Source organism: Hemiscyllium ocellatum, chromosome 7 (assembly GCF_020745735.1).
Source record: "Hemiscyllium ocellatum isolate sHemOce1 chromosome 7, sHemOce1.pat.X.cur, whole genome shotgun sequence".
Lineage (NCBI taxonomy): Eukaryota > Metazoa > Chordata > Chondrichthyes > Orectolobiformes > Hemiscylliidae > Hemiscyllium > Hemiscyllium ocellatum.
In genome coordinates, this window is record NC_083407.1 from 84,015,297 (window position 1) to 84,023,679 (window position 8,383).

Consider the following 8,383-nt stretch of genomic DNA (forward strand, 5'->3'; position numbering starts at 1 on the left):
TCCCATGAGAGAGAGAGAGTTTACCCACAGCCCAGCCCACCGTGACAACGCTCATCCTTTCGGGCAGCTCTCCAAGATCCCAGCAGCGGCGCGGGGATGTGGCTGTGGAAACACCAGAGGCGATGTGACGGAGCAGCCGCCGAGGGGTGGGGGGGAATCGCTGCACACCAGTGTCGCATCGTCTGGACTCAAGCAAGCTCCCTCCCCCGCCTCGCATCATCAGCAACCCGCTCCGGGGGATGAGGCGGAGCCACAAGGTGGGCTGACCCAGGCGAGTGTTAAACACAACATCTTTTGAAAAATAAACAGGTGAACCCCACCCAGAGGGAGCAGGGAGGGAGGGAGCTTGATACAGATGGAGCCAGAGAAATACCGAGCGTGACAGCAACCGTTTCACCCCAGAACAGATTCACAGCACACACACAATGTGATTTATTTATCTATCATATCCATCAACCATATCGATAATATGCAGAATGCCGGCCGCTCTGGTTAGGGGCCGTGATCTGTTGCGTTTCTCTCCAACCCCCAGGCCATCCCGGAGAGATGCATCCCCCTCAGGACCAGGGGATGAGAAAAACTCGGGTTCACCGGAGGGGGTGGGGAGTTGGGAGCTGGAGCGATTACTTACCTCAGGGAGAAAGATGTGTTCAGTTCAGTCCAGTCCAGTCCAGCCCAGCCATCCCGAGGTGCCCAACAGTGTCAGGAAAGGAGCCAAGTCCTTCCCTCTCCAAGCAGCGCTCTCAGTGCGGCTTGCCAACACTCTCACTCTCCCCGCAGCCTTGAAACTGGGTTTCTAATTCTAAATGCTCGGTCTTGGGTCTTGGACACCCCGCCTCCTTTTTTTTATTACACAACACAAGAGGCAGAGAGAAATATATCCCGGGCTCGGCGTTATTGCAAGCGATGCAGATCTTCCAGGGGAGCCGCTCGGAAATCTCGCCCCCAGCGCCGCCGCCGCCGCCTGTTTTCCGGCTGCAGCATGTTCGCCGGGTCGCAGCCGGCCCCTCACTCTCCCCCCAGGGAGGGCAGCTCAGTCTTCAGCCACCGCGGTCTCCCTTCCTGTCGGCCCTCTCTCTCTCTCTCGCCTCTCGGCCCACACTCACACTCTCTCTCTCTCTCTCCCTCCTCCCCATATCCAAGCAGCCAGGCTGCCAGGTTTTTTTGGGGGGGCGGGATTGCCGTGTGTCACTCACACACAGGGACAGGCGGGCGGTCTCCTCCTCCCACCGTCCAGCCCCTGCACAAGGATGGAAGTGCCCGCGGTCAGGGATTTCTCTGACTGCCGATGCAGCGGCGGGGCTCTTCCCCATCTTTTTTTAGGGGTGGGGGGAAGGAATTTAAAGAAAAAAAAAACCTGATGCGGTGGCCCGGAGATTTGTAATGCACCTCGTTTTCTTGCAGGTTTCTAGAGAAGACGCGCGGCCCATCAGACGGTGAGCAGCAGAGTCACCTGGGTTTACTGCGGGATGATGAAGATTGCAAGGATAATGCCCACAAGGGATGGACACCAGAGTACTGGGTTGGCCTTGATCAGCTCTCAGTCCCTTCTGTGGAGTCCATTTCCCTCACTGTGAAGTGTCCAGTTGTGAAGTTAACCCAGCCGTTTAACAGAAGGTTGGACAGGTGCCCTGTGATGATAGACTACACTAAACTGTAAAGGGAAGGCGGGTGTAAAAAAGAGTAAAGCAGCAAACACACGCAACCCTGGCGCAGCAGAGAGCATCTCTACCCCTTTATTAAATTCTCATTCTTGGGTAACCGGGAGTAATCACATGGAAGCCGAATACCTTGACACAAGAAGAAATAGGAAAATTGGAGGGTGTCAGCAAGGCCCGTAGACAATATGTACAGTATGTACAATTATCCCTAAATATAGTTAAATACTGGAGTTCTAATTCAGTGGGGAGACAGATAAATTACTGGGTAGACAGTCCTGTTTATCTCCATGGATTATATGTTATAAACTTGAAGCTTACAAAGTGCTGTGTCATGACTTTCATTTGAAAGAAAGACTTGTATCAGCTTGCGCTTCCCTAATAATTGTCATGCTCCCTCTCTCTCGCCTCCAGCGCTGAGGTGATGGCGCACTGATTGGTAGATCTAACCTGCAGCTGAAACTGAAACACACTCCAGACACCATGACAGTATTTGAATAAGATAAATGAAGAATTCGGCCGGTTCTGAAGAAGAATCACACTGGACTCGATAAGTCAACTCTCTCCACAGGTGCTGGCAGACCTGCTGAGTCTCTCCAGTATTCACGGTGTGTAAATCCAGCTGTTCTTTGACCAACTTTTCTTCATCATTCACTCATTGAACAAATGGGTCATTATGGCATGCATACCAAATGACTGTAGCATTTACCGATCCAACAAAGTGTGTTTTGAAAAAATAATGTTAAAATTGTCACGGAGCGAGATCAGTTAATGTTCCGCTGTCTTGCTTGAGGATATCTGGGCTTCAAATAGTTGTACTTTTAGATTATAAACATGAACCAGAAACATGATCCACTGAACAGCAGTCTAAATTATACACACGTGAAGTTTAAATTCATAACTCTTACTTTGAGATAAGATAAAATTAGCAACGAGAGTATAGGATAGAGCATACGGGGAGGAAATGTCAGACTTGTGAGAAAGACGGAGCAGTAAATCATTCAAATGAAAGCAAAATTCCTGGAAATCCGAAACAAAAATAGAGAATGCTGGAGAAACTCAGCAGGTCAGGCAGCATCTTTGGAGTGAGAAACAAAGATTGCGTTTCCGGACCGTATGATTTCATCAGAACTGAAAGGTGTTGGAAAATGTTTCTTGACGTAATTGTGAAAGAGGAGGTGGCTCAGTGCAAACGACAAAGGGTTTGTTCACGGTGGAGAAAAATAAAAAGGTATTTTTATTGGGAGCTTCACCTGAACACAAATTCCCAGCTCGGTGAACAGAACCACAACAACGAGCACCCGAGCTACAAATCTTCTCCCAAACTTTGAATAAAAAGGTATAAATTAAGGTGTGATGAAAGAGTTGATCTTCTCTATTAACCGCAAATAAACAAAATACAGACAAGGCCTGTGGTGGTGAAAGGGAAGAGAATGTAAGGAAAACGGACAAAAGACATCGTGTGATCAGTTATTAATTCAATATTGAGACCTGCCAAGTACCTTACCGTGAAGATGGTGTTGTTCCTCAAGCTCGCGTTATGCTGAGTTGGAACATTACAGCAGGCCCAGGTCATAAATGTTAGCATGAGAACAAGGTGGTTTATTGTAATTGCCACCAACTGGGAGGTCAGGGTCATTCCTATGAACAGAATGGAGGTGTTCTGCAAAACAGTCATTCCAGGCTGCATTTGGTCTCACCAACATAAAGGAGATCCCATTGTAAGTAGTGAACGGAGTAGACTAGATTGAAAGATGGACAAGTAAAATGCTGCTTCACCTGGAACATGTGCTTGGGGCTTTGGACAGGAAGAAGGTAAATGGGTAAGTATTAAACCTTCTGTAATTGCATGGCAAGGTGCCATGGCGGGGGAGAGGAAGTGTTAGAAGTCATAGCAATGTACAGCACGGAAACAGACCCTTTGGCCCAACTCGCCCATGCCGTACAGATATCCCAACCCAAACTAGTCCCACCAGCCAGCACCCGGCCTATATCTCTCCAAACCCTTTCTATTCACATAGCCATCCAGATGCCTTTTAAATGTTGCAACTGTCCCAGCCTCCACCACTTTCTCTTGCAGATTCCATACACATACCACCCTCTGCATGAAAAAGTTGCCCCTTAGGTCCCTTTTATATTTTTCCCTGCTCACCTGAAACTTATTCCCTCTTTTTCTGGGCTCGCCACCCCAAGGAAAAGACCTTGCCTATTTACCCTATCCATGCCCTTCATGATTTATAAACTTCGATAAAGCCACCCTTCAGCCTCCGCGCTCCAGGGAAAACAGCTCCAGCCTCTCCCCATAGTTCAAATCCTCCAACCTGGCAACATCCTTCTAAACTCTTCGAAGTTTCACAACATCCTTCTGATAGGAAGGAGACCAGAATTACACGCAATATTCCAACAGTGGTCTAACCAATGTCCTGTACAGCCGCAACATGACCTTCCAACTCCTGTACTCAATACTCTGACTAATAAAGGAAAGCATACCAAATGCCACCTTCACTATCCTATCTACCTGTGATTCTACTTTCAAGGAGCTATGAACCTGCACTCCAAGGTCTCTTTGTTCAGCAATACTCCCTAGGATCTTACCAATAAGTGCATAAGTCCTGCTCTGATCTGCTTTCCTAATGAAAAAAACCTCACATTTATCTATATTAAAATCCATCTGCCACATCTCAGCCCATTGGCCCATCTGGTCAAGATCCCGTTCTAATCTGAGGTACCCTTATTTGTGTCCCCTACATCTCCAATTTTGGTGTCATCTGCAAACTTACTAACTATACTTCCTATGTTCACATCCAAAGCATTTATGTAAATGACAAAAAGGAGTGGACCCAGCACCGATCCTTGTGACACTCCACTGGTCACAGGGCTCCAATCTGAAAAACACCCTCCACCACCACCCTCTGTCTTCTACCTTCAAGCCAGTTCTATATCCAAATGGCTAGTTCTCCCTGAATTCCATGAGATCTAATGTTGCTAACCAGTCTCCCATGGGGATCTTTGTCGAATGCCTTACTGAAGTCCATATAGATCACGTCTACTGCTCTGCCCTCATCAATCTTCTTTGTTACTTCTTCAAAAAACTCAATCTCAAGTTTGTGAGACATGATTTCCCTCACACAAAGCCATGTTAACTACCCCTAATCAGTCCTTGCCTTTCCAAATACACGTACATCCTGTCCCTCAGGATTCCCTCCAACAATTTGCCCACCACCGACATTATGCTCACTGGTCTATAGTTCCCTGGCTTGTCCTTACCACCTTTCTTAAACAATGGCACTATGTTAGCCAACCTCCAGTCTTCTGGCATCTCACCTGTGACTATTGATGATACAAATATCTCAGCAAGAGGCCCAGCAGTCACTTCCCAGGCTTCTCACAGAGTTCTAGAGTACACCTGATCAGGGTCTGGGGATTTATCCACCTTTATGTGTTTCAAGACGTCCAGCACTTCTTCCTCTGTAATATGGACATTTTTCACGATGTCACCATCGATTTCCCTATATTCTATATCTTCGATGTCCTTTTTCACAGTAAACTCTGATGCAAAATAATCGTTTTAATCTCACCCATCTCCATCAAAGGCTACCTTGGTGACCTTTGAGGGGCCCTATTCTCTCCCTAATTACCCTTTGTCCTTAATGTATTTGTAAAAACCCTTTCGATTCTCCTTAACTCTGTTTGCCAAAGCTATGTCATGTCCCCTTTTTGCCCTCCTGATTTCTCTCTCAAGTATGTTCCTACTTCCTTTGTACACTTCTCAGGATTCACTTGATCTATCCTGTCTATAGCTGATATATGCTTCCTTCTTTTTCTTCACCAAACCCTCAATTTCTCTAGTCATCCAGCATTCCCTACACCTACCAGCTTTCCTTGCACCCTAACAGGAATATACTGTCTCTGGACTCTTGTTATCTCATTTCTGAAGGCTTCCCATTTTGTAACCGTCCCTTTACCTATGAACATCTGCCCCCAATCAGCTTTTGAAATGTCTTGCCTTCCTCCAATTTAGAGCTTCAACTTTTAGATCTGGTCTATCCTTTTCCATCACTATTTTAAAACTAATAGAATCCTGGTCGCTGGCCCCAAAGTGCTCCCTACTGATACCTCAGTCACCTTCCCTGCCTTATTTCCCAAGAGTAGGTCAAGTTTTGCATCTCCTCTAGTAGATACATCCACATACTGAATCAGAAAATTTTCTCGTACACGCTTAACAAATTCCTCTCCATCTAAACCCTTAACATTATGGCAGTTCCAGTCTATGTCCCCTACCATAGTCATCCTATTATTCTTACAGATAACTGAGATTGCCTTATAAATTTGCTTCTCAATTTCCCTCTGACTATTATGAGGTCTATAATACAATCCTAATAAGATGATCGTCCCTTTCGTATTTCTCAGTTCTACTCAAATAACTTCCCTGGATGTATTTCCAGGAATATCCTCTCTCAGCACAGCTGTAATGCTATCCCTTATCAAAAATGTCATTCCCCCTGCTCTCTTGCCTGCCTTTCTCTCATTTCTGTAGCATTTGTATCCTGGAACATTAAGCTGCCAGTCCTGTCCATCCCCGAGCCACGTTTCTGTAATTGCTATGATATCCTGTCCCATGTTCCCAACCATATCCTGAGTTCATCTGCCTTCCATATTAGGCCCCTTGCATCAAAATAAATGCAGTTTAATTTATCAGTCCTACCTTGTCCACTGCTTTATCCTTGCCTGCCCTGATTGTTTGACTCCCTTCTTTTCTCAACTGTACCAGTCTCAGCATGATCTCATTCCTCACCATCTCCCTGGGTTCCCCACCCCCACCTTACTAGTTTAAACCCTTCCGAGCAACTCAAGCAAATCTTCCTGCCAGTATATTAATCCCCTTCCAATTCAGGTGTAATCCGTCTTTCTTGTACACAGAACACTCAAAAGATTCTAATGATCCAAAAATGGAGATTTCATGTCATTTCCTGTGGTGATATCATTTCCTGTTCATTTTCTCAGGGATGGTAAATGAGGTCTGAGATGTCTCGGAAATGACTGCCAGCCCACAAGCTCACCAACACACTAAAACAGCAGCTAATGAACTTGAAAGACCCAATACAGATAACAAGCAAAACTAATGTCATTTACAAAATACCTTGCAAGAACTGTAATAAACACTACATTGGACAAACTGGCAGAAAATTGGCTACCAGGATACATGAACATCAACTTGCCACAAAAAGACATGACCCACTCTCGTATCCTTGCATACAGATGAGGAAGGACACCATTTTGACTGGGACTTCACATCCCTCCTAGGACAAGCCAAACAGAGACACATACGAGAATTCCTATAAGCATGGCATTCCAACCGAAACTCTATCAATAAACACATTTACTTGGATCCCATTTACCACCCCCTGAGAAAAAGAGCAGGAGATGACATCTCCACAGGAAATGATGCCACCACAGGAAATGACATCACCCACTCAAGGAAATCTAAACACATAAATAGGAAGTGGGCCATGCCACTAGTGCTTGATCCGGAGGCTTACTGATGATGTTACCGAGTATGGTGACGGAACGTCTGAAAACAAACCTTCCAGCTCAGTGAGCAAACCTACAGCCAGAACCTCAACCTGCGCTACAAACCTTCTCAAAACTCACTAAAGTTAAGAGTATCTACAAGTATTTAAAATAAAACAGTGTAATTAAAATGAGTATTGATCCACTATCAAGTGATTTGACAAATTAATAATGGAAATTAGGAAATGGCAGATACATTGAACAGATATTGTGTGTCCATCTCTGTAGAAGACATAAATAATATCCCAGAATAACTTATAAATCAAGAGGTGAAAAGGAGGGAGGAACCTAAAACAATCACAATCATCAGGGAAAAGAATAGGACAAAATTGTTCAAACTAAAGCTGACCACTCCCTGGACCTGATTGATTTCATTCTAAGCCCTTAAAAGAAGTATTTGCTATTTTAATAGATAATTTTTTTCTTCCCAAATATCTCTGAATGCCAGAAAGGTCCATCACTTTGGTTAATAGCAAATATAACTGCTCTTCGTGAAAGCTGGAAATCAGGTAACAGGAATCTACACACCAATTAGGCTGGTTATCAGAGGGAAAATGCTGGAATCTATTTGTAAAGAGGTTCTAGCATGATACTCAGAAAACCATAATGCATTCAGGCATCTTCCACATGATTTTGTGAAATGGAAATCATGTTTGACTAATTGTTGAGTCCTTTTTGAGGGAATGAGCTGAAAATGTGTTGCTGGTTAAAGCGCAACAGGTCAGGCAGCATCCAAGGAACAGGAAACTCGAAGTTTCGGGCAAAAGCCCTTCATCAGGAATCAGGCTTTTGCCGAAACGTCGAATTTCCTGTTCCTTGGATGCTGCCTGACCTGCTGCGCTTTAACCAGCAACACATTTTCAGCTCTGATCTCCAGCATCTGCAGACCTCACTTTTTACTTTTTGAGGGAATAACAAGTAACATGGATAAAGGGGAACCTGTAGTAATAATGGATTGGATTTCCAAAAGACATTTGGTAAGATGCCAGATAAAAGATTAGTCCACAAAATAAGGGTTCCTGGTGTACAATGCAACATAGCAGCATGCATAGGAAATTGGTAAACTAACAGGAAGCAGAAAGTAGGGATAAATGGGTCATTTTAAACTTGCCAAGATGTAACCAGTGGAGTTCCTCAAGGATTGACATTTATAT

General features: G+C 44.9%; 1 protein-coding gene across 1 annotated transcript in view; it reads right to left on the bottom strand.

Annotated features, from left to right (window-relative positions):
* hecw2a (HECT, C2 and WW domain containing E3 ubiquitin protein ligase 2a) overlaps positions 1-1,120 on the bottom strand; it is a 339,242-nt gene extending 338,122 nt beyond the window's left edge. The window contains exon 1 of the mRNA XM_060827390.1: positions 632-1,120. The gene's annotated coding sequence lies outside the window, so the exon portion shown is untranslated. The remainder of the gene's footprint in view (positions 1-631) is intronic.
* Between the last annotated feature and the right edge of the window lie 7,263 nt (positions 1,121-8,383).